General features: G+C 36.8%; 1 pseudogene; it reads left to right on the top strand.

Moving 5' to 3' along the window:
- The first annotated feature begins 850 nt into the window (after positions 1-850).
- Positions 851-26,482, top strand: part of LOC136164263 (adenomatous polyposis coli protein-like) — a 44,828-nt pseudogene continuing 19,196 nt past the window's right edge.

Raw genomic sequence — 26,482 nt, 5'->3', positions numbered from 1 at the left:
TTTACTATATTTACTCTTTTTGACAGATTTTCTTTTCAATCTATTTATGGATCCTTTTTCACATAGAGGAACACTGCCCATAGCTATAGGATTGTAACTGTTCAAATACATTGTTTTGCATTTGGAATCCTACTTGGCCAGCAAAGATTTTGCTGTGAACTAGAGTGGGATGCCTCAGAATATGTAAAATGTAAAAATATGTATAAATTATTGTTAAGGAATATACAGAAAAACTAGTAGAAAGTGAAAGTTTTTGACCTCCTCTGACAAAAATTTGTTGAGAGAAGGCTTTAGATGGGAAAGGAAGCAATGGACCAAAAGTCAGGAGACAGCATACAGTCACTTAACTGCTGAGTATAAATCAATGTAGTAGAATGTATATAAATTTAGTATATAACTGCTTGGTATTTATTGGGGTGTTAAATGTGTTAATTTGCTGTCTTTCATGGCCATGTTGGTACAAGCTTAGTTTTTCTGTCTTCAGCAAATCTTTTGAGTCTCAGTTGGTCTGTCTGAAAAATGAGAGTAATCCACCTTGTTATGTTATTTCAGAAGTTACAAATATCTTAACTATTCCGTGTATACTGTATGGAGACTATTTGTAATCACCATCACCACAAAGTATCACTGTTGTTGTTGGGCTGTAATTTATTATTTATAATTAGTAATAGGTAATATATGTAAAGTACTTTGCATTTTATATGTTTTCAGATAGATCTGAAATAACTTTTTTCCCCCAGCAGACCTAAATGCCAAGAAAGTTAAAATCATATCTTCAAAAAGTCATTTAGAATTTCGTCATATTGAGATACTGTGTTCTTTTTTACAGGAAGTACTTAAACAACTACAAGGAAGTATTGAAGATGAAGCTATGGCTTCTTCTGGACAGATTGATTTATTAGAGCGTCTTAAAGGTAAATTTTTAAAAAGTGTTTTAAAGTAATTTTTTTAAGCTCCAGTTGTCAGCTTTAGGTGTGTGTGTCCAAATACAGCTTCTCTTGATTAGAATGTTGGTGTTGGATTTTCTTAGCCTCATGCATTAGGATGTAATTTTTAAAGTACAAATACGTAAAAAGTCTATTTGCTTGTCATTTTTTCAGTTATAACATTTAACTGCCTTTAAATAAACTATTTTAGATACCTTTCTTGACAATTTTCAGCTCTTTCTAAAACGCATTGCTCTTTTGCCAGTCATTAAGTAGGCCTTTATTAAGCTTTATGCTATAGACTGGACCCATTGCTTCATTTGAAGGAGTCAGTGCCCTTCTTTGTTCCATTCAGAATAGAAGTGCTTTATCTTTGCACTTATATACACACAACACTGATTTTAAGCCATTTTAAATAGAATTTTAAAAGAATGTCTTTCTTGTTTTATCACTTAAAAATTCAAATGTCAAATCAGTAAGTTTTAATTGTAATTGAAGATGGGCAGAGAAATTACTTTTGGATCCCCAAATATATTATTACTTAGTAGGAATCTAAGAAAGCACATTCTGTCTAATTTTTCTTTAACATACTTTTTCCCCACCAGACTGACTCAAGCTATCTTGGAGGGAAAGTTTAGCTATTCTGTTCATAAATAATTGTTCATTCACTCATATACATTTGTGGCTTTCTCTGATAGAAATCTATAGTTGCAGGCCTCTAAACCAAAAGGTGAACACGTTTTATTTTTTAATGACCCAATATTTGTGTATATTGCAAGATGGTCACCACCACAAATGTACCCTTTTATAAGTGCTTTGACCTGGTGTTTTTTTTTTTTTTTTTTTTTTTTTCAGGACGTTTCTGTTTTAGAACCAGTAGTCAGTGAATTTTTCTGGTCATCAGCATTTGAGATAAGGATTTCTTCTGTCCCTGTATAGATCTGCTGCTCAATAACTGCAATAATTTAGTACTCCTGCATACTTTATGTGATATATATATAATGTATTTCAATTATAAAATGGTTTAAAATTTGAGGGCTAAATGTGAACCTAAGGTTTCATTATTAAAAGATAATATAATACATTAGCAATATTTTAGATCACTTAAAGCAGTTGTTTTATTAAAAACTTGTCTGTATTTTATTTAGAACTTAACTTAGATAGCAGTAATTTCCCTGGAGTGAAACTACGGTCCAAAAATGTCCCTCCATTCTTACGGAAGCCGAGAAGGATCTGTATCTAGTCGCTCAGGAGAGTGCAGTCCCGTTCCTATGGGTTCATTTCCATGAAGAGGGTTTGTAAATGGAAGCAGAGAAAATACCGGTTATTTAGAAGAACTTGAAAAAGAGAGGTAACATTTCTTCATTAAGTAGTAAACTTTTATGCTCCAATTTTTGCTAGATTTTGTCGTTTTGTGGCAATACAGAATAGGAGTTATGAAGCGTGTGTTGGAGGATCACAAGCAGCACTTAGAGAGCATTTTCCATTCATTGTCTCAGAGTGATGAATTACTGGGCGTCCTTACCTTACACCTGAAAACGTGAAGGAGGCAGCTTCTTGGGACTCCAGTGCTCAGATGCTCTGTACAGTGAATAATGTACGAATAGTATGCATAATCACAGTGGCTAAAATATGTAATGCGTTTTGATTGACTTTTTGGTTATCTTTTCAAATGAATTAAATGACTACCAGATTTAGTATAAGGTGACTGGTTTCCATTATTAAAGACCTATTTCAAGGAGTCACAAATGAAGCAATTTATCAGTTTTGGTTTCTTAAAAAAATGTTGCCTGATAGAGAATCAGTTCTCCTTTCTAAGAGCTAGTGTGTTAATTCTTTTCTTCTTGAAGTTAAAATCATCACACTACAAGTATCAGAATATATAGTTACCAAGCACTTGGTCAAGTATTTTTGTACGTCCTATGAGATTATAAATTCCTTTTGCATGATTAATACCATATTATATTGATATTCCTAAAAGTTCTATTAGACTTTCAAGAAATACTCAAATGTATAAATGTTAATTTGCATAAATGTCCAAATGTATAAATTCTCTGGGATCTTGGTCAAGTCTTTAAATTTTTGTGTCATTTCCTTCTGTAAAATAGGAATATGGTTCTACCTTGTGGAGTTATGAACAATGGATATTAACATATGGAAAATACCCAGCATATCTCATTGAGAGGCAAAAGACCTTTTACTACTTTCTCTCTGGTTTTAGATGTGTACATCTCTAAAAATAACAATAATCATGGGCCAGAAATAGTGTTAAGCTTTCTTTAATCTCTTGAGTTTCAGTGAATCTCTGTTTCATATCTTGAACCAGGACTCTTTCTGAGAGTCTAGGAAACAGTGTCCTGAAAAACCAGAAGCTAATTGGAGTGTACATTCTTCCATCGCTTTGTCCCCTTTGAACTCTGTCAAGAGGCATGTGAGCATGCCAGTTTTCCTAAGAACTTACTTTGCTTTATGTGATAAAGGCCTAATTTTATTCACAAAGAGTGTGTGTGTATGTAGTTGTCAATACCCTGTGTCCTCCTGGCTCCCACCGTTGTTTGAAGGTAGATTTAGCCCTTGTTTATGGGACAAAATCTGTGTTTTGCTCTTGTACTTGAATGATAGTTTGGCTAGGTCTAGGCTCAAACTCATTTTCCTTCTTTATAATCAGTGTCACTGATGAGAAATTGCATATCAGTCTTAATTCACGTTCCTTTGCAGGAAGTCATTTTTCTGAAGTTTTTAGAGTACCTTGATATGTGTTTTCTTGATTCATCATACTGGATACTACTCACTGTGCCCTTTTGATCTGGAAATTTATTTTCTTCAACTTTTGAAAATTCTGTTATTTCTTTGATGATTTTACCCCCTCTGTTTTTCTGTTCTTTCTTTCTAGACATCCCTTAAGTCAGAGAACTATCTCTGTATCTTTTTTTCCTTGTTCTCTGTATTACCTATAGATACAGTAAGTTTAAGTGACGTAAGTGTTAGAAAACACTCAAGCCAGAACTCAAGCCCAGATGCATACCCTTTTTTTTTTCTTAATTTATTTTTGTTTTTGACTGTGTTGGGTATTCCTTGCTGCACAGGTGCTTTCTCTAGTTGCAGAGAATGGGGTCTTGTTCTGCCACATGGGCTCTAGGGAGCACAGGCTTCAGTGGTTGTGACGCGTGGGCTTAGTTACCCTCTGGGCATGTGGGATCTTCCAGGACCAGGGGTCAGACCTGAGTCCCTGCGCTGGCAGGAGGATTCTTAACCGCTCTGCAGCCAGGGAAGCTCCATGACCTTTTTGAACCTCAGTTTTCCAGTTAAAAGATGTTGTGAGGATGAAATTAGATATTTTTTAAAAACTCCTTAGTACTTTTGTCTGATACACCCAAATAGTTATTGTCACATTAGCCAGTAATACTTTTTAACAAATATTTAAATGCCTGATACATGTGCCATGTTCTTCTAGATGATCCTGAGTTAGCTAGAGGACTAAGAAGACATGAAATTTATGTCAGATCAGTGTATTTATCTTCCTTGGTTCTTGTCTCATTGCAGCAAAAATTTGGAGCAATGGACCAAAAGGTATAGAACATCAGGCAAGTTACAGCTCAGTTCAGCTCAAGCGGACAGACCTTTTATTAGTAAGATACTCCCAAAGGAGCCCTCCTCATCTTCCCTGTGGATCCCTCTTGGTCCTCTTTTATGTGTCCAGTCTCCTCCTTTTGGACATGCCTGGTGCAGAGTAGGGCTTGTACCCGCCACCAATCAATGAGAGGAATGCAAATGGTCAAACATTCAAGGCCGATTGACAGTTTCAAGTTATATAACAGCAGGCTGTGTTGTTTATGCCTTCCCATGTGTCTTCGCCTAATGCCATCTTATAATTAGATGTAGAATATTCATGAGCCCTTAATGGTCCCCTAACTGCCTAAAGTTACTTGGAGAAGTCCCTATGGTGGTTTTCTGTCCACTGTGTGCCCAGGGCCCATGTGTTGAAAAGTCTCTGTGGTTATTTTGTAGCATCTGTGAGCTCTCATGGGTGTGTCTGGGATGGAGGTCAGAGATCAGTTTGCATCCCTTTCAGCCAGGCCTCCCCTTGTTTATGTCTAACTTCCTAGCTAACATTTACATTTTAAAGAAGACTGTTGACAGTCACTAAATACGCCTTCAATATGCTAAACAACAAAGACCCACCAGCTTCTGAGTCTGTGCCTTGTTTCAGTTTTGAGCCTTAAATACAGTGATTTGAGTTATAAGATCAGTTCCTATCAGTTAGCCACTTGTTACCATGTTGGCTCTTGACTTTGGCTTCCCAAGAGTATTTTGCCAGAGTTCAGTCTTAAAACTTGATAGCAACAACTTGGCCCTATTCTCCTTAACGTTTTTCTCACTCCAGTACCATCACTAAAATTAGCTTATTCATTTGAGCACTTTTAGCACCAGATCTTGATTAATTGATTAAATAGGCCAATTTATTGAAGATTAATCAGAAGAAATAGCATCTCCCTCTGTCCCTTGTTCCCTTGCCTTGGTCCTGGTGGGTCCTGCAGGTGCTCACCAGGGATCATTAAAAAAATAGGATCAGATCTCATGTTTTTGCTAGTGGTAATACCCAGCCTGTGGAAGGGGTTCAGGATTTCTGCACTGCTTTCTCCTGCTCCTGTTGTCAAAAATGGAAGGGAGAGGGCAGCTTCTCATTGGTCAGCACCTCTGCCCCAGGTTGGCACATCGTAACCAGGAGCTGGCTTCTTCCCATGAATTCCCCCACTACTGAGGTTGCCGCAGCAAAAAGTGAAGGCTTATTCTTATTTTTTAAGTTGCTTCTCAGTAAAGAATGGAAAGTTTAGCAAGAGTAGAACCTTCCACATACATGCATACTTATTCATCAAGAAAATACAATCAAATAGAATTTTAAAGTATTAATAACAGAGTCAGAGTGGGGAATGACTCGGTAAGAGTGAAGCCCAGAAGCTGTAATAAAAAATATCCTCATATTCAAGTGATTCACTGAGAAAATATATTTATAGCTGACAGAGTACTATCATTCTTAATACAGAAGAGGTCCTATAAATAAGAAAAAGTCACAGAAAAGGAAATAAAAATGGGTTTTAAACTTGGAAAAATGCTTACACTTACCTATACTAAAAGAAATCAAATTAAAACCATAGTGAAAAAAAAAAAACAACAACAAACAAACCCATAGTGATAGGGAATTCCCTTTTGGTCCAGTGGTTAGGACTCCGCACTTCTAATGCCATGAGCTGGGGTTCCATCCATGGTCTGGAAACTAAGATCCCACAAGCTGTGCAGTGTGGCTGAAAACAAGGAAGTCCATAATGATATACCATTTTTTAAACCCTAGAAATGTAAAAGAATCTAAAAGGTTTGATGAAGCATTTATATTGTCAAAGGTGGCAGAAGCATAAATTGGTACAATATCTAGTAAGGACAGTAAGTTAAAAGTTTACATATCCTAGGAATTTGTCATCTACACATGCTTGCATATTTGTACAATGAAGTTATATATAAGTATATTCAATGAAGCACTGTTTATAATAGCAAAAGATTAGAAAGACCCTAAATGCCCTCTAACATAGAACCAGTTATTATTTATTCTTTTATGGATTCATAAATATCTTTGCAGCTAGCAAAAAACCACATAGGACCTTTTTATATTCTGGTACAAGAATGATCTCCAAGATAGACTTTTAAGTGGTAAAAAGTTATAAGACAGCACAGATAATAATATGCTATTATTTATGTTTTAAAATGTACATGTACATATGTACACATATATTCTTTCATTTTTATAGAATGTCTCTGGAAATAAATATAAGAGAATAATAGTGGTCGCTTAGGGAAGGAGTCACAAAAAAGGACATAGATCATATATACTTCTTGTACCTACTGATTTTTTCCTCTTAACCCTTTATTTTGCATTTATGTTTATATTGATCAGATACGGAGTATTGATATAGAATATTGATATAGGTTGTTATTGAGGACATCATCGATTGGGTTGTCAGAAATTATGTAACAAGTTCATCTTCAGATTTCAAGCCTAAGAAAATGTCTCTCTCCCTCAGAACAACCTCCTGTTACCACACAGTGATAATATATTTCTTATTTTGACTAATAAGAAGCTGAAAGCTACGTGCAATAGTTCCCTATACTCTAAATTTATTTTTTGCATAATTACTGCTTTTCTTTGCTCCTTTATTATACTTTTTATTCTTATATTTGAGTTTTATTAAATCTATACTTTTAACTGTATACCAACATCAAATTCGCAGACTCTAAATGTGAAGAAAGCATTTGGTTGAAATGTAAATATTCTAGTAAGAATGGTTGCCATCTTATTTAGCTGAAAAAGTTTAAAACTTTTAATATTCAAATTTTAATGACTGTAATCTAAGTCCCACCTTCAGAAATCTAAAATTAGTAAAATTCTCACTTATTTATTATATTACTTTAAATAGAAAACATTACAGTTATAGCTTATGAGAGTTGCTGTTATGTGCTCCATATTAGCATTGTGTAAACTTAACTTTTTTTTGAAAAACAGATCATTGCTTCTTGCTGACCTTGACAAAGAAGAAAAGGAAAAAGACTGGTATTATGCTCAACTTCAGAATCTCACTAAAAGAACAGATAGCCTTCCTTTAACTGAAAATGTAAGTAACTTGACAAAATAACTTATTTTTATATCTGAAAGTGTATATAAGTTTATAACTATATAGTTATTTGTAAACTGTAATATGTTTTATCCAACTTCAACATAAATATATAGTCAATGAATTTTGTATGTAGAGATGATAAAACTAAAAGATTCAGGATTCAACTAGGTGTTTTATTATTTGACGTGTTGAATTACCAAAGATACTCTGTAGAAATGTTTATTACCGTCTGTCTGTTTTTTGAACTATATTACAGGACTTGTGCCAGATGGTTTTTGCAGTGAAGGTATCTTTGAGATAACCTGAGTCCTATTCTAGTTATTGTAAATGACAGTAGCTGTTGGCACAGATGTTAGAGCTTTTTGCAAGCACTAAAAGTTGTTTGTTTTGCTAATATAACTATGTAAAAAATAACTTAATTCCGTCAGCCTCTCCCTCCCCACCCAAGCTCTCCAAGTCAACTGTTCTATTCATGGGGTGACACGTATAAGAACATTTCTGAAATACATTAATAATTTTAAATAAGACTTTATTTTAACTGTTACCCATAAATTTTAAAACAATTTTTTAGAAATAGGCCAGTTAAAATTAATCTTCCACTCTTAGCTTAGATTTTTCATTTTCTAATAGTTTTGAGAGGACATTATAAAAGGAAAAGTAACAATGAAGGAAAAACCTTTTCCAGAACACGCAGTTAATCACATTCCTGCGTGGGTGGGCATTGTCTGGCGGGAGCTAGAACTAGAAACTTCAGTGGTCAGCCTCCTGAGCACAAACTTATCCAGGTTGTGAGAGGGAAAGAATCTCCCTTCCTGACAATGTCGTTAACATCATTTTGGGAGCTAAGGAGACACCACAAGTGAAAGAACAGTTCATAGAGAGTGTGGACGTATGAGGATTAGGAACTCAGTAGGGTTTGGAGGGATCGTTGCTCTTAATATTAAAGCACTGTTTTGCTTAACATTCACTTTGGTAATTAAAATGTACAGTATTTAGAGTCTAGCTGTCTGCATGCAGTTGTGTATGAAACAGTTCAAGAGCAATTGGTTAATACCTGAAACAAAGATCAGTTGTCAGCTCATTCCCATATTAATTTACCATATAGTCAGTCACATTTATTTAAGAGGATATGTAAGACATTATAGACCATTAGGCAACATTAGCAAATGTAAATTGCTTATATTTCATAAATATTTTTAAATTCACAAAATTTTTATTTTATATTGGGAAGGCAGGTTAAGAATGCTTTCATATAGAAATACTTATCAGGTTACCAGGCATTGCTTAAAACATCAAATATAAACCACGTTATTGTAATATAATGTGTCATCTTCAACCTTTTGCGCAAGGGATTTTTGGAAGTGGAGGACAAATAAGTGTAGTTATAACATGACTCACAGCATGGAGACTATTTCAACTGTGTTGCAACACATAATGTGGATATGCCTATAGGAACGCATCCTGCATATGTCGTCTGTATATTGCAAGGGGAAAGGGTGAAAGCTTCTCTAACTTAACCTGACAACACATTTTGGGATTCTTAGGCCTACAGAATGCTATTCTGAGTCAGACATTTCTGATCAGGGATCAGACCTTCACCCTTGACAGTGAGTGTGTGGAGTCCTAACCCCTGGACCTCCAGGGAATTGCCCACATGCAGCTTTTTATTGGACTTACAGAGCATGAAGAATCTACAGCACTTCCTTATTCCCTTCGTGGTCTGTTATAACTGTCACTCATTATTTTGTCCAGCTGTTCTTTTAGCCTTGGAGCATGTCTTTGTAAGTTTCTTTGCCTTCTCCTTTTTTCATTTTTTATACCTAGCAGTTACCACAACATCTGGAATTGTAGTTAAGAGGGCTAATAAAGTTTTGAATGCACTAACACCCACTCCATGAAGAAGTACTTTTTTTGGTTTGTTTCAACTTTGGTTCATATTTATATTTTTACCAAAAAGTTTGTGTTATCTTGCAACTTATTTTTATATAAAAGCTTTTCTTTATTCTGTCTTCTTTATTTTACATGTGGGAAAGTTCTCTCTATTTAGTCTCCATGTACATAAGAATCCTGAAGTGAGGTATAAACTTAAGGATGATGGACCTGATCCTTGATTTTTCTATTTTGTCCACATTAATATTCTAATTTTTAACAGTTCAAAGTAGTGCTTCTTCAGGGCAGAAGAATTGTAAGGTAACTGAAAATAGGCTTACCTTAACTAGATAAATATATATATTTTAAAGAGCTAGTACAATTTAATTAAAACTATTTGTGACTGTGGGGCAGTAAAAGTGTTTCAACTCTTCACTTCACATCAGAAAGCCAGGCTGAGCCTAGCAGTGATCATCAAGTTTTAGGACTTCTTAGAGTAAAAAATAACTTTCTTATGATAACTTATGTATTTGTTTATTCATTTTCTTTATGGATACTTATATGCTTTTTTATTTTTACTGATAAACACAAGATATTAACATTTCCATTTTACTTGTGGTTTTAGTTTTCCTTACAAACAGATATGACCAGAAGGCAGTTGGAATACGAGGCAAGGCAAATCAGAGTTGCAATGGAAGAACAACTAGGTAGTTGCCAGGATATGGAAAAACGAGCACAGGTAACATATTTATTATTAAACTATGAAACAGTAGTAGCTAGATTTCTATGAAGAATCTAATGAATTACAGCTCTGTTAACTTTGGTCAAGTTTTATTCTTAAAGATTTTTTAAAGTCTATCTTTACTTTGGCACTAGTTCAAAATAAGAATAGTTTACTATGGCTGCTGGGAAGCATAACCAGTATTCACATAATTCTGCCTTCATATTTCAATTCTCGGATACTGTTCTGCTATGCCTTGGAATTATAAGAGGGAAGAAGAATTCAATTCTGGTCATCTTATTAGTTGCTAGCTAACTTCAGTTATCCTTTGAGATTTTTACTTCTGTGTTTGTGTAATGAAAAAAGGAAAGTCTCATTCGAGGAGAGAAACATATAAAAAGAACCTTGGGAAGAGAAACAAATTGAATGGAGAACATTCTCATGTTTCTACCCTCAACTATGTAAAGAAAGAATATTGGCATAAGAAAGGATTTCTTAAGACATTAGACTAATTATAAAGACTGGTAAAATTCTACTATTTTAAAATTAAGAATTTATCTTATATTAGGTACCTTAAAGAAAATGAAAAGGGGAAAAAGCATGTTTGGGAATTCCCTGTCTGTCCATTTGTTTGGACTCAGTGCTGTTACTGCCAGGCCCTGAGTTCAGTCTGTGGTCAGAGAACTAAGATCCCGCAAGCCAAAATGGCACGGCCAAAAGAAGAAAATAAAAAGGTGAAAAGATAAGTTACATATTGGGAGAAGGTATTTATCACCATATAAGTGGTATGGAATCAAGAATATATAATGAATTTCCAAAGATACTTTAAATTATATGATACAATTAATACAGATTTAGTATTTGTAACAGTTGGTGTTTTCATGAAATTATTTTAAAATACCAGGCAGATTTTGTTTGTTGATAGAAAAACTATGAGAAATTTTACTCTGGTTTATATGAATTTACGTTTTTAGAATGTGAATTTATGGAATACTGTATACATGTTTTTCTATATCTGTTAATGTGTTTGCTTTTAGAGGTTCTTAAGAAATGAGATGTTGATATGAAAATGTCTGTATTAATGTATAAATATAAATAAGTATATTCCAGACAGCTTACTCTAGAACAGGTTAACTTGAGTTCTTTCTTGGCCATTTTGTCCAGATATGTGCAGATGTATTCATTTTAATTTTGTTCTGGAATATAGTGTTCTTTTGCTAGTTAATATTCTAAGGAATTTTTAGTCCATATTTTACAAATACAGCAAACATTCATTTATTCTGGAAATATATTAAGCTTAGGGCTAAAGAGATATTGTACACAAAGCAAAAATGGAAGTATTTGCAGTACATATGAGGAGTTACTATCCCTAATATACAGGGAGCACCTACAAATCAATTGAAAACAAGACAACCAAAGAGGAAAATAATCAGAAGGTATGAGTAGTCCCATCACAAAAGTACAAGTGGTTAATAAATCATTGTTAAAATATACTTAAACGTCACTAGTTATCAGGGAAAAGTAACATACAATAATGTTGTTTTTTGTTTGTGGTGGTGGTTTCTTGTTTGGTTGGTTAATTTTCTGCCTATCAGGCTGGCAAAAGCTTTAAAGTTTAGTGTCATGTAATACTGGTGAGATTTTGAGAGATTGTAATATGAAGCATCGTTGTCTGCCTGTTGTAAGAATAAACTGGTACAGTCCTGAAGGACTCTGTAGCACTACCTGTCAAAGTTAAAATGTTTGTACCCTCTGACATAGTAATTCTGTAAGACTCTCAGAATATGTCCTCCAGGAATGTCGAGTTAAAGCAGCAAGAATATAAGTATGGATTTTATGCTATTCATCACAACACTGTAAGACAGAGAGAGAGAGACGATTGCAGTGTCCACCATTTGGGTAGTTATTAAATTATTACATTAGTAGTATGCAACTCTTACAAACACTAATAATTAGGTAATGGGAATAATGAAAATAATTGTCCATAGTAATTCTCTCCCTCATAACTCTGCTTGAGTGACTCAGCACGTAAGACTAGAATGGTCAGCTAACGAACATGAAAGTGAATTCCAAGAAGGCCTGAGGCCATGAGAAAAAAATGTGTTACCTCCTTTGCAAGGAAAAGATGGATAAAAATTCCAAGTAAAATAAAAATAGAGTGAAAGTTTTTTTTAAAAACAATCATGTACCAGAAACAGAAGCCAACATTATATTAGATTGAGAAAATAGAGAAATAATTAGATTATTACCTTTGCAGTCATTAACATGGTTTGCCGCTTGCTCTCATCACTATTACTTAACTTTGTTTGGAGGTTCCACTAATTCAGGTAGAAAGAAAACAAATTGTTTAACTACTGCACTATTTTCCAACTAGAAGGGAAGAGAGCAAATAATTGTCATTTGTAAACTACATTGTTGTCTACCTAGAAAAACCATGGTGAAGAGCCAAAAAGTTTTTCAGCTAATGAGAGAACTCAGTAGGGTGGCTGGAGTTAAGATACATTAGGGTTTCTCTATTAGCAATGACTACCATTTGGAAATGGAAATTGGGTAGAATGATCTCTTCATAATGACAGGAAATTTTAAAATACCAAACACAGACCACATGAAGAAAAATATAAAATTGCTAAAGGACACACTATGGGGCCCTAGAAGTAGAAAAGCCTGTGTGGCTCTCTGCATTGTATTTGTGTTATCTGGTTGCAGCGATGCCAGGGATATCACAGAAGAGGGGCCAACTAAGATTGTAAGGTCCTGCAGGGTATGGAGGAGTGAAGTGAGTAGTCAGACCACTCTTGCTGTCTGTACATCCTGTGAATGCCTGCTTCCCCTGCACCCTGCATACAAGCCTGACCTTCCCACACACTTGCCCCTGGCCCCAGCTATTGTCTGTGCTGATCACTGGGGCAGTGAAGGGCATTCCCCCTCTGTGGCTTTCCCTGGTAACTGATGAGCCAGCCTGACATCACTGTGTAACTGGCACTCTCCCCTTCCACCCAAGAGGGAAGCCTGCTGCGTGTCCTGCCTGCCATCCGTCACACATGGTAGGGTATCACTCCAGGACTTTGTTTCAGGTGTGTAAGATCCCCCTTCCATTAAACCACTGATGTCTCTGTTGCTAAAAATAAATAAGATCCCTGGGTGAGAAGATTTTAATATCCTAATAATGTCTTTCTTTAAAAAGTTGATATAGAAATATAATATGATTCTAGTCATAATCTTAATTTTTTTAGAGCCCGGAAAAATGATTTTTAAGTTTGTAAAGTAAGAATTTCCAAAAGTATTTAAGAAAATTATAGTGAGTGAGGATTTACCTTACCATTTGGTAAAATTTGCTGTAAAGGTGTTGCAGTAATCACAGTATGATATTAATAGCACAGGAATAGACATAGGCAAATAGAACAGAATAGAGACTAGAAAAAGATGTAAGAAAATCTGGAATCTTTTAATGATAGAAGTTGCAAGTTTGGGGGGGGGGGGAATGGTAAATAACTCAGTGAGAACATAGATGATAACTGGGAACCTTTCTGGTGGTGGTTGTTTTTTAGTCACTAAGTCGTGTCCGATTCTTTCGTGACCCTGTGAACTGTAGGCCGTCAGCCTTCTCTGTCCATGGGATTTCTCAGGCAAGAATACTGGAATGGGTCGCCATTTCCTTCTCCAGGGGATCTTCCTGACCCAGGGATTGAACCCACATCTCCTTCATTGGCAGGCAGATTCTTTACCACTGAGCCACCAAGGAAGCCCTATCTAGTAGTAGAGAAATTAAATTAGATCCCTACCTCACATCTTGTACATGAAGAGTTACAGGTGAGTTAAATATCTAAATGTAAAAAATAAAATTAATAGAAGAAAATATAGGACAAGAGAGATCTTAATTAAGAATGGAAACTCAAAAGCAATAGGAGGGGACAGGATTTATTTTGTAAAATTTTAAAGCATTCATCCTGCAGGAAAAAAAAATACGGGAAACTATTTGTGACACATCAAGGGGGAAAGGTTTAATATCCCTGTACTGTAAGAATTCTACAAACTAAGAAGAAAAAGACAACTTTTTATATGGGCAGAGGATGTAATCATTCAGTTTATTGAAAAGAAAATGCAGATGACCAATAAAACACATACAAATGACTGTGGAACAGTTTTGGGGAAATTGAAACAAAATCCACTCTTGCCCATGCCTATTTGAATTAGTCTCTGCCTGTCTCCATTAACAGTTTGGTTATTTATTTATTTGTTTCTTTATTTGTTCAACACAAATTTGGGCTCATAGTATGGTGCTCCCTACTCTCCTCTATGCGTGTAAGAAAAGGTTGGATAAATGTACATCAGCTTATTCATAAGAGCTTTTTCTGGGAGTTGGGGATTGGTAGAACGAAAGTTACTTATCCTTCTGTGCTGCTGTAATGTTTTATAAATACATGGATGACATAGTTCTGTGTAGCTTTACCTGTTTTCTGCTTGACATATATTTAGGTGATTTATAATTTCTCACTGTTGAAACAACTCTGATAAACATACTTATCCATATCCTATAAACGTGCACAAAAGTTTTTCTAGGTCAAGAGTCTTTTTCTTAGAGGGCTGTATGGTAAGTAGCTTAGACTTTGTCAGCCATGTGGTCTGTTGCAACTACTCAACTCTGCCTTTGTAGCAAGAAAGCAACCATAGACAACAGTATATGAGCAAATGAGCATGACTGTGTTTCAGTAAAACATGATTCATAAACAGATGACTGGCAAGCCTTAACTTGCTGACCTCTGCTCTGGTACACATACCTGAAAGCATAATTGCTGGTCCTAAGGTAGGAGTGTTCTGAATAGTGTTGGCCAGATTGCCCTCAAAATGATTTTATCAGTTTGCGTTTCTCCCAGGAGTATATGAGAATTCTGTTTCCTTTGACTCTTGTTTTCTTTTTTTCCTTCAGAAATTGTGAGTCAAACTTTATAATTAACAATCAATGAGCATATGAAACATTATCTTGTCATTTAGTTTATACTTTCATGAGTGCTACTGAAGTTGAATATCTTTTCATATATGTATTAGACTTTTAAGATTTTCTTTTTGCTGTTTTTTTCATATTGTTAGATGTCTTATTCATTTATATTTGAGAGATATTTTAATATACTCTTAATACCCATCTGTTATACATGATGTATTTCATAACTGTTCCCTGCCAAATCTGTTACCTACTTTTGCTTAATGATAACAAAAAATTATTTTTTATTGTAATGCTAAATTAGTTATATTGTCGTATTTGTGCTTTCTTCAACCTATTTTTACATCTTTTCCTATCTTTAAATATACCCTATTTTTTTCTAGTAAGTCTAATGTTTTATTTTTCAATTAGATCGTTAATTCATCTCAGATTTGCTATTATATATGTTTTAGAGGTCAGTAAGTCAGTTCAGTTGCTCAGTGATGTCCGACTCTTTGCGACCCCATGAACCGCAGCACGCCAGGCCTCCCTGTCCATCACCAACTCCCGGAGTCCACCCAAACCCATGTCCATTGAGTCGGTGATGCCATCCAGCCATCTCATCCTCTGTCATCCCCTTCTCCTCCCGCCCTCATCTTTCCCAGCATCAGGGTCATTTCAAATGACTCATTTCTTCACATCAGGTGGCCAAAGTATTGGAGTTTCAGCTTCAATATCAGACCTTCCAATGAATACACAGGACTGCTCTCCTTTAGGATGGACTGGTTGGATCTCCTTGCAGTCCAAGGGACTCTCAAGAGTCTTCTCCAGGGAGGTGGGAGAGGGGATCGGGATGGGGAATAAAAAAAAAAAAAAAGAGTCTTCTCTTTTGAACACCACAGTTCAAAAGCATCAATTCTTCGGCACTCAACTTTCTTTATAATCCAACAATCCATACATGACCATTGGAAAAACCATAGCCTTGACTAGACGGATGTTTGTTGGCAAAGTAATGTCTCTGCTTTTTAATATGCTGTCTAGGTTGGTCATAACTTTCCTTCTAAGGAGTAAGTGTCTTTTAATTTCATGGCTGCAATCACCATCTGCAGTGATTTTGGAGCCCAAAAAAATAAACTCAGCCACTGTTTCCCCAACTATTTTCCATGAAGTGATGGGACCAGTTGCCATGATCTTAAGTTTTCTGAATGTTAAGCTTTAAGCCAACTTTTTCACTGCCCTCTTTCACTTTCATCAAGAGGCTCTTTAGTTCTTCACTTTCTGCCATAAGGGTGCTGTCATCTGCATATCTGAGGTTATTGATATTTCTCCTGGCAGTCTTGATTCCAGCTTGTGCTTCATCCAGCCCAGCGTTTCTCATGATGTACTCTGCACATTAGTTAATTTTAGCATATGTGCTGCCAAAGCGAGCACTGCACTTTAGTTAAATAAGTAGGGTGACAATATACAGCCTTGACGTACTCCTTTTCCTATTTGGAACCAGTCTGTTGTTCCATGTTCAGTTCTAACTGTTGCTTCCTGACCTGTATACAGGTTTCTCAAGAGGCAGGTCAGGTGGTCTGGTATTCCCATCTCTTTCAGAATTTTCCTCAGTTTGTGGTGATCTACACAGTCAGAGGCTTTGGCATAGTCAATAAAGCAGAAATAGATGTTTTTCTGGAACTCTCTTGCTTTCTCGATGTTCCAGCGGATGTTGGCGATTTGATCTCTGGTTCCTCTGCCTTTTCTAAAACCAGCTTGAACATCTGGAAGTTCACAGTTTATGTAGTGTTGAAGCCTGGCTTGGAGAATTTTGAGCATTACTTTACCAACGTTTGAGATGAGTGCAATTGTGAGGTAGTTTGAGCATTCTTTGGCATTGCCTTTCTTTGGGATTGGAATGAAAACTGACCTTTTCCAGTCCGATGGCCACTGCTGAGTTTTCCAGATTTGCTGACATATTGAGTGCAGCACTTTCATAGCATCATCTTTTAGTTTTAGAGGTAGGAATCTAATTTTATGTATATATATATATAAACACTCATGCATATGATTTTTAAATGTGTGTATATAGTATATGTTATATGCAGTATAATTTCTATTCAATAATTATATAATTAGTGATATATACAGACATACAGATACACACAGATAGATATATATTTATGTTGTTAACAGAATTTTCCATTAACATTTATTGGATGCATCTCTGTTTCCCCATGGATTAGTAATGCTGTTTTTGGCATTTGAGAAGTTGTATTTGCTGAATATTTGTGAACTCTGTTCCATTAGTCTGTTTTAGCTTCTCTGGATACCACACTTGTTTTATTTGCTATAATTTTATTAATCTTAAGTCTTGTAGTATGAGTCCTACTTATTTACGTCTGTAAAAATGTGTTTATATTCTGTTTCATTACTCTTTTATTTGAAATTTAGTATCAGCTTATTTTCTTCAAGGAAAAACCTTATTGACTTTTGATTAGTTATACATTGAATTTATAAATTAATTTCAGGAGAATTTATATCTTTACAGTATGAAGATTGGATCTTGGTTGAAAGATTGGTCTCTGGATTCTAATTCCGTGTCACTTATCAGCACAGTGATCTTGTTTAAACTCTGCCTCAGTTTTCTCATTGGTAAAATGTAGAAAATGATTCCCTGTAAAAAATGTAAGGATTAAATGAGTTAATATGCATAAAACCCTTGGAGTTTAGCAAATTCCAAGTAAATATTAGGTACTGTTACTCGTTTTGTATCTCATTCATTTGGGTCTTATTTTATGCCCTTCAGAAAAGCTTTATAACATTCTTCATAAAACCCTTGTTGTTCAATTGTTAAGTCATGTCCAACTCTTTACAGCCTCATGGTCTACAGCATACCAGACTTCCCTGTCCTTCACTTTCTCCCACAGTTTGCTCAAATTCATGTCCAGTGAGTCTGTGATGCTATCCAAACATCTCATTCTCTGTAGTCCATATTCTTCATGATCCTCTTACACATCTTTTTTTTTTTCATTTATTCCTAGATATCTTAGTTTTTGTTGCTATTGTGAATGGAATTTTCTCTAGTTTACATTACTAAATTTGATGTATCCAGGACTCTTCCTGAACTCTTTTGTTAGATTGTCTCAGTAGTTTAAGATTTTCTTGGATTTTTTCATTTAGATGTTAAATTGTCTCCAAGTAATGACAGTTTTGTCTTTTCCAGTCCTTTTTTCCCTCTTTGTATTATATAAGAAATGTAATACATCTTTGAATAAAGCAATGATAATTGGTCTTCTTCATCTCACCTTGGCTTTAAAGAGAATTCTGAAATTTCACGATTAAGTATGCTGTTTACTTAAGGTTTTTGATACCATTTATCATGTTAAGGAATTTACCTTCTATTCCTAATTTCTTGAGAGCTGTCCTGAATTCATACTGAACTATTCAGTTCACTTCTGTTCAGTGGCTCAGTTATGTCGGACTCTGCAACCCCATGGACTGCAGCACACCAGGCCTCCCTGTCCATCACCAGCTCCCGGAGTTTACTCAAGCTCATGTCCATTAAGTCAGTGTTGCCATCCAACCATCTCATCCTCTGCCGTCCCCTTCTCCTCCCGCCTTCAGTCTTTCCAGCATCAGGGTCTTTAAATGAGTCAGTTCTTCGCATCAGGTGGCCAAAGTCTTGGAGTTGAATCTTCAGCGTCAGTCCTTCCAATGAATATTCAGGACTGATTTCCTTTAGGATGGACTGGTTGGATCTCCTTGCAGTCCAAGGGACTCTCAAGAGTCTTCTCCAACACCACAGTTCAAAAGCATCTATGCTTCGGCACTCAGCTTTCTTTAAGTCCTACTCTCATATCCATGCATGACTACTGGAAAAGCCATAGCTTTGACTAGACGGGCCTTTGTTGGAAAAGTGATGTTTCTGCTTTTTAATGTGCTGTCTAGGTGGGTCATAAATTTTCTTCCAAGGAGCAAGCGTCTTTCCTTTCACGGCTGCAGTCACCATCTGCAGTGATTTTGGAGTCCCAAAAAATAAAGTCTGTCACTGTTTCCATTGTTTCCCCCATCTATTTGCCATGAAGTGATGGGACCAGATGCCATGATCTTAATTTTGATGTTGAGTTTAGAGCCAACTGTCTTGCTCTCCTCTTTCACTTTTATTAACAGGCTTTTTAGTTCTTCTTCACTTTGTGCCATAAGGGTGGTGTCATCTGCATATCTGAGGTTATTGATATTTCTCCCAGCAGTCTTGATTCCAGCTTGTGCTTCATCCAGCCCAGCATTTCTCATGATGTACACTGCACATTAGTTAAATAAGCAGGGTGACAATATACAGCCTTGACGTACTCCTTTTCCTATTTGGAACCAGTCTGTTGTTCCATGTCCAGTTCTAACTGTTGCTTCCTGACCTGTATACAGATTTCTCAAGAGGCAGATCAGGTGGTCTGGTATTCCCGTCTCTTTCAGAATTTTCCACAGTTTGTTGTGACCCACACAGTCAAAGGCTTTGGCATAGTCAATAAAGCAGAAATAAATGTTTTTTCTGGAACTCTCTTGCTTTTTCGATGAGTCAGCAGGCGTTGGCAATTTGATCTCTGGTTCCTCTGCCTTTTCTAAATCCAGTTTGAACATCTGGAAGTTCATGGTTCACATACTGTTGAAGTCTGGTTTGGAGAATTTTGAGCATTACCTTGCTAGCATGTGAGATGAGTGCAATTGTGTGGTAGTTTGAGCATTCTTCAGCATTGCCTTTCTTTGGGATTGGAATGAAAACTGACCCTTTCCAGTCCTGCAGTCATTGCTGAGTTTTCCAAATTTGCTACCATATTGAGTGCAACACTTGCATAGCATCGTCTTTGAGGATTTGAAATAGCTTAACTGGAATTCCATCACCTCCACTAGCTTTGTTCGTAATGATGCTTCCTAGGGCCCACTTGACTTCGCATTCCAGGATGTCTGCTCTAGGTGAGTGATCATATCATTTTGATCATCTGGTTTGTGAAGATCTTTTTGTACAGTTCTTCTGTGTATTCTTGCCACCTCTTCTTAATACATTCTGCCTCTGTTGGTCCATACCATTTCTGTCCTTTATTGTGCCCATCTTTGCATGAAATATTCCCTTGGTATCTCTAATTTTCTTGACGAAATCTCATCTTTCCCTTTCTGTTGTTTTCCTCTATTTCTTTGCATTGGTCACTAAGGAAGGCTTTCTTATCTCTCCTTGCTATTCATTGGAACTCTGCATTCAAATGAGTGTATCTTTCCTTTTCTCCTTTGCCTTTCACTTCTCTTCACAGCTATTTGTAAGGCCTTCTCAGACAACCATTTTGCCTTTTTGCATTTCTTTTTCTTGGGGATGGTCTTGCTCCCTGTCTCCTGTATAATGTCACGAACCTCCGTCCATAGTTCCTCAGGCAGTCTTGTCTATCAGATCTAATCTCTTGAATCTATTTCTCACTTCCACTGCATCGTCATAAGGGATTTGATTTAGGTCATATCTGATTGGTCTGGTAGTTTTTCCCTACTTTCTTCAGTTTAAGTCTGAATTTGGCAATAAGGAGTTCATGATCTAAGCCACAGTCAGCTTCTGGTCTTGTTTTTGCTGACTCTATAGAGCTTCTCCATCTTTGGATGCAAAGAATATAATTAGTCTGATTTCAGTGTGGACCGTCTGGTGAAAACCATGTGTAGAGTCTTCTCTTGTGTTACTGGAAGAGGGTGTTTGCTATGACCAGGGTGTTCTCTTGGCAAAACTCTATTAGCCTTTGCCCTGCTTCATTCTGTACTCCAAGGCCAAGTTTGCCTGTTACTCCAGGTGTTTCTTGACTTCCTACTTTGCATTCTAGTCCCATGTAATGAAAAGGACATCTTTTTTTGGGTGTTAGTTCTAGAAGGTCTTGTAGGTCTTCACAGAACCGTTCAACTTCAGCTTCCTCAGCATTACCGGTCGGGGCACAAGCTTGGATTACCATGATACTGAATGGTTTGCCTTGGAAATGAACAGAGATCATTCTGTCATTTTTGAGACTGCACCCAAGCATTTCGAGTGCTTTTGTTGACTTATGACATTTCTTCTAAGGGATTCTTTCCCACAGTAGTAATAATGGTCATCTGAATTAAATTCACCCATTCCAATCCATTTTAGTTTGCTGATTCCTAAAATATTGACGTTCACTCTTGCCATCTCCTGTTTGACCACTTCCAGTTTGCCTTGATTCATGGACCTAGCATTCCTATGCAGTATTGCTCTATCAGCATTGGACTTTGCTTCCGTCACCATCACATCCACAACTGAATGTTGTTTTTGCTTGGCTCCATCTCGTCAGTCTTTGTGGAGTTATTTCTAGGAGCATAGTGGGCACCTACCAACCCAGGGAGTGCATCTTTCAGTGCCCTGCCTTTTTGCATTTTCATGTTGTTGTTGGGGTTCTCAAGGCAAGAATAGTGAAGTGGTTTGCCTTTCCCTTCTCCAATGGGCCATGTTTTGTCAGAACTCTCCACCATGACCCATCCATCTTGGTTGACCCTACAAGGCATGCTCATAGTTAGATTGAGTTAGACAAGGCTGTGGTCCATGTGATCAGTTTGGTTAGTTTTCTGTGATTGTGGTTTTGAGTCTGTTTGCCCTCTGATGGATCAGGATAAGAGGCTTATGAAGCTTCCTGATGGGAGAGACTGACTGAGGGGGAAACTGGGTCTTGTTCTGTTTGGCGGGGCCATGCTCTGTGAACCTTTAATCCAATCCTCTGTTGAAGGGCAGGGCTATGTTCCCTCCCTGTTATTTATCTGAGGCCAAAGTATGGTGGAGGTAGTGAAGATAATGGCGACCTCGCTCAAAAGGTCACATGCCTGCACTGCTACATCCAGTGCCCCTGACCCTGCAGCAGGCCACCGCCGACCCCTGCCTCTGCCAGAGACTCCTGGACACTCATGGGCAAGTCTGGGTCAGTCTCTTGTGGGGTCACTGCTCCTTTCTCCTGGGTCCTAGTGCACACGAGGTTCTATTTGTGCCCTCCCAGAGTCTGTTTCCCCAGTCCTGTGTGAGTTCTGGCAGCTCTATGTTGGGTTAATGGTGACCTCCTCTGAGACAGCTTATGCCATACTCAGGTCTACTGTACTCAGAGCCCCTGCCTCTGCAGCAGTCCACTGCTGACCCACATGTTCACAGGAGACACCCAAACACAGTTCTGTCTCCGTCTCTGTGGAGTCTCTGGGTCCTGGTGCACATAAAGTTTGTTTGAGCCCTCTGAGTGTCTCTGGCGAGTATGGGGTTTGATTCTACATGGTATTTCAATATATATATCAAATTATATTACTAAATAATTTTTATATCAGTTTTTCAAAAGTCATACCATGTCTATATGCCTGAACAATTAAGCATGTTGCATTTTATTTAATTTCATAAATATTCAAGATTGTCATACAGAGAATGGAAAGAAGTGCTACTGACTTCTTCCATTTTATGTTGAGTAACGAAAGCACAAATGTTATTGTGGAAGCAGTCATCAAGGTGCAGACTTGCTTACAGGGTCTAGTGACCTAATAGCAATACAGAAATACAGTTCTGTGAAGAGGAATGTTAGGTATATTTTCCTGTTTTCACCCTCTAAATATTAAAAATTTTGACTTGGGACTTTATTGGTGAGGGGGAGCTGGTTATATAGAGAGAGGAAAACAATGAAATATTATGAAACTAATAAGTGTAGATAGTTTTGTTGTTTCTGTAATGCCAGGATGTATTTGGTGTCTGATGTAGAAGTAATCACTCATCTCTGCAGAATCTTTAGAGAGCTACTAAAAGTATTTCTTCTTCAGCATGTTTTCATGGTGAAAATTGGACATGGTAAAATGTCTTAAATAGAAAATATTATTTACCTTCAGTTCAGTTCAGTCGCTCAGTCATGTCCAACTCTTTGCGACCCCATGAATCACAGATCACCAGGCCTTCCTGTCCATCACCAGCTCCCGGAGTTTACCCACATTCATGTCCAGCGAGTCGGTGATGCCATCCAGCCATCTCATCCTCTGTCATCCCCTTCTCCTCCTGCCCCCAATTCCTCCCAACATCAGGGTCTTTTCCAGTGAGTCAACTCTTCGCATGAGGTGGCAAAAGTATTGGAGTTTCAGCTTCAGCATCAGTCCTTCAATGAATATTCAGGACTGATCTCCTTTAGGATGGACTGGTTGGATCTCCTTGCAGTCCAAGGGACTCTCGAGTCTGCTCCAGTACCACAGTTCAAAAGCATCAATTCTTCGGTGCTCAGCTTTCTTCACAGTTCAACTCTCACATCCATACACGACCACTGGAAAAACCATAAGCTTGACTAGACGGACCTTTGTTGACAAAGTAATGTCTCTGCTTTTTAATATGCTATCTAGGTTGGTCATAACTTTCCTTCCAAGGAGTGAGCGTCTTTTAATTTCATGGCTGCAGTCACCATCTGCAGTGATTTTGGAGCCCAGGAAAATAAAGTCAGCCACTGTTTTCACTGTTTCCCCATCTATTTGCCATGAAGTAATGGGACCAGATGCCATGATCTTAGTTTTCTGAATGTTGAGCTTTAAGCCAACTTTTTCACTCTCCTCTTCCACTTTCATCAAGAGGCTCTTTAGTTCTTCACTTTCTGCCGTAAGGGTGGTGTCATCTCCGTGTCTGAGGTTATTGATATTTCTCCCAGCAGTCTGGATTCCCGCTTGTGATTCTTCAAGCCCAGCATTTCTCATGATGTACTCTTCATATAAGTTAAATAAGCACAGTGACAATATACAGCCTTGATGTACTCCTTTTCCTATTTGGAGCCAGTCTGTTGTTCCATGTTCAGTTCTAACTGTTGTTTCCTGACCTACATATAGGTTTCTCAAGAGGTGGGTCAGGTGGCCTGGTGTGACCATCTGTTTCAGAATTTTCCACAGTTTTTTGTGATCCACACGGTCAGAGGCTTTGGCATGGTCAATAAAGCAGAAATAGATGTTTTTCTGGAACTCTCTTGCTTTCTCGATGTTCCAGCGGATGTTGGCAGGTTGATCTCTGGTTCCTCTGCCTTTTCTAAAACCAGCTGGAACATCTGGAAGTTCACAGTTTATGTATTACTGAAGCCTGGCTTGGAGAATTTTGAGCATTACTTTACTAGCGTGAGAGAGGAGTGTGATTATTTACCTTAAGTTCACTATTTTCAGAATTGTGATAGAGAATTAGCATAGTTGTAGTGATACAACTGAGGGACTGAGAGAGGAAGGTTTCTTTTTTGGTGAGCACATCTGTTTTGAACTTTTCCAAAAAACAGCAACAATAATGATTCCTACTATGGCAATAAAATCATAAGGACATTGTATTTAAACAAAACTGTGTATGATTCAAGGGTAAGTTTTGTATGTAAGCTTTTTAGCTGTATATACTTAAAGCTATTTGTTATAATACTTTAATTATCTATTGAAGTATACATGCTCAAAAATCTTTCATTGATGGGTGCATAATCATAAAAAGTTTGCAAATCACTCCGTCTATTTTCTGACACTTTTTCCTCATTGAAACAATTACTCTTACAATACAGTTTCTTATACCAATGTTACAGTGTCAAGTATGGAATTCTGGCAGTTGATGATAAAATATTGGCAGTACTTATTTTTAAAACATTTCCCACATTTTTCACTTCCACATTGTTTGATCTGTAGTTACTGCTTTGTGTTCACTTGAAGATCTCAGTATATGGGGGAAGCAATAACTCCTACCATCATTGTGATCTTTAGTGTTTGGAGTAATGTTTAGCTGAAGTATTTGGGAAAGCTAACTCTGAAAGGTACTGCTGACCTGTAATAGGAATAACTTTAGGGAAGATTGTTCTTATTGTTTACGTACTGGTGCTTCTTAAAAAAAATCAGATGCTCTTTCTCTTTACAGGATGCCATACTTTACATAAACTCATTATACTGAACTGACATCTGAATTAATATAAAAGTTTAAATTCAGATGTAATTTTCTTTTTGAAAGTTTTTGAGAACAGCTTTTATATACCAGTTTCACACTGTTATGTATCATGTGTTGTTCAGTTGCTCAGTCATGTCCAGGTCTTTGCTACTCTGTGAACTGCAGCATTGCCAGGCTTTCCTGTCCTTCACTGTCTCCCTGAGTTTGCTCAAACTCATGTCCGTTGAAATCCATGATACCATCTAACCATCTTATCCTCTGTTGTCCCCTTCTCCTTCTGCCTTCAATGTTTCTCAGCATCAAGATCTTTTCCAGTGAGTTGGCTCTTCGCATCAGGTGGCCACAGTATTGGAGCTTCAGTTTCAGCATTAGTCCTTCCAGTGAATATTCAGGACTTTAGGATGGGCTGGTTGGATCTCCTTGCGGTCCACTGGACTCTCAAGAGTCTTCTCCAACACCACAGTTCAGAAGCATCAGTTCTTCAGCCCTCACCTTTCTTTATGGTCCAAGTAGATACATAACTTGCATTTGTACAGTTTTCCTAAATTTAGGGATCTGTTTTATAAAGTTAGATATGTTAAAAAGTTGAACTGATGCACTGATGTCCTCAGTATATGAATATGTATATGTATATGTATCTAATTCTCACATAAGAATGACTTGGCATAGAAAAAAGAATGATTTGATATAATCCTACTTTTAAATGGTAACCATAGAATGGTTAATGTTAAATTAATATTAAAAACTAATGTTTTTTTTTAATAAAAATAGATCTAACTTGGTTACTTATTTTATTTTAGCGAAGAATAACCAGAATTCAACAAATAGAAAAGGACATACTTCGTATACGACAGCTTTTACAGTCCCAAGCAACCGAAGGTTAGTGAATTGTCTCTTTTGTTTGTAGTTATAATGATAGGTGGTTGTTCTAAGAAAAGAAAATATGTATAATTAGCATGGCGTCATTGAAATAGATGCTCTAGAGAATTGAGACACTTGATAAGCTTTTTCATTAAATTAAGTATAGATTTCAAAAATCTATACTAGTATGATTTCTTCATAACTTTTATGCAATTAAAGCTTATAGAGCCATAAATAGATACCTTACTTCAGTTATCTGTTTACATATAATTTGGCTACTAACAGTTTGTAAATAAGCTATCTCCTTGTGTAATCCATAGTAAAAGTTGATCATATACATTTATCTGTGCTTACTTTACAAACTTCATTAAAATGACAGTAAAAGGGTAAAATGAAAAAGCACAAATACCAGGGAAGGTGACAATAAAATTTGGAGAACTGCAAAGCAGATAAACAAACAATTCTTCTAGATTATGGTAGAGAGCTGACCCCAGAGTGAGCAGTAGGAGGTCACAAAGCAACTCATTTTACACTGTGGAGTCCTGAAAGTTTCCAGAGTTGGTTACACTAGGTACTTCTGGAAATGAGGATTAAAAAGGGGGTTAAAACCAT

Source organism: Muntiacus reevesi, chromosome 3 (assembly GCF_963930625.1).
Source record: "Muntiacus reevesi chromosome 3, mMunRee1.1, whole genome shotgun sequence".
NCBI classification, from domain to species: domain Eukaryota; kingdom Metazoa; phylum Chordata; class Mammalia; order Artiodactyla; family Cervidae; genus Muntiacus; species Muntiacus reevesi.
This window is presented reverse-complemented; position numbering and strand designations above follow the sequence as displayed.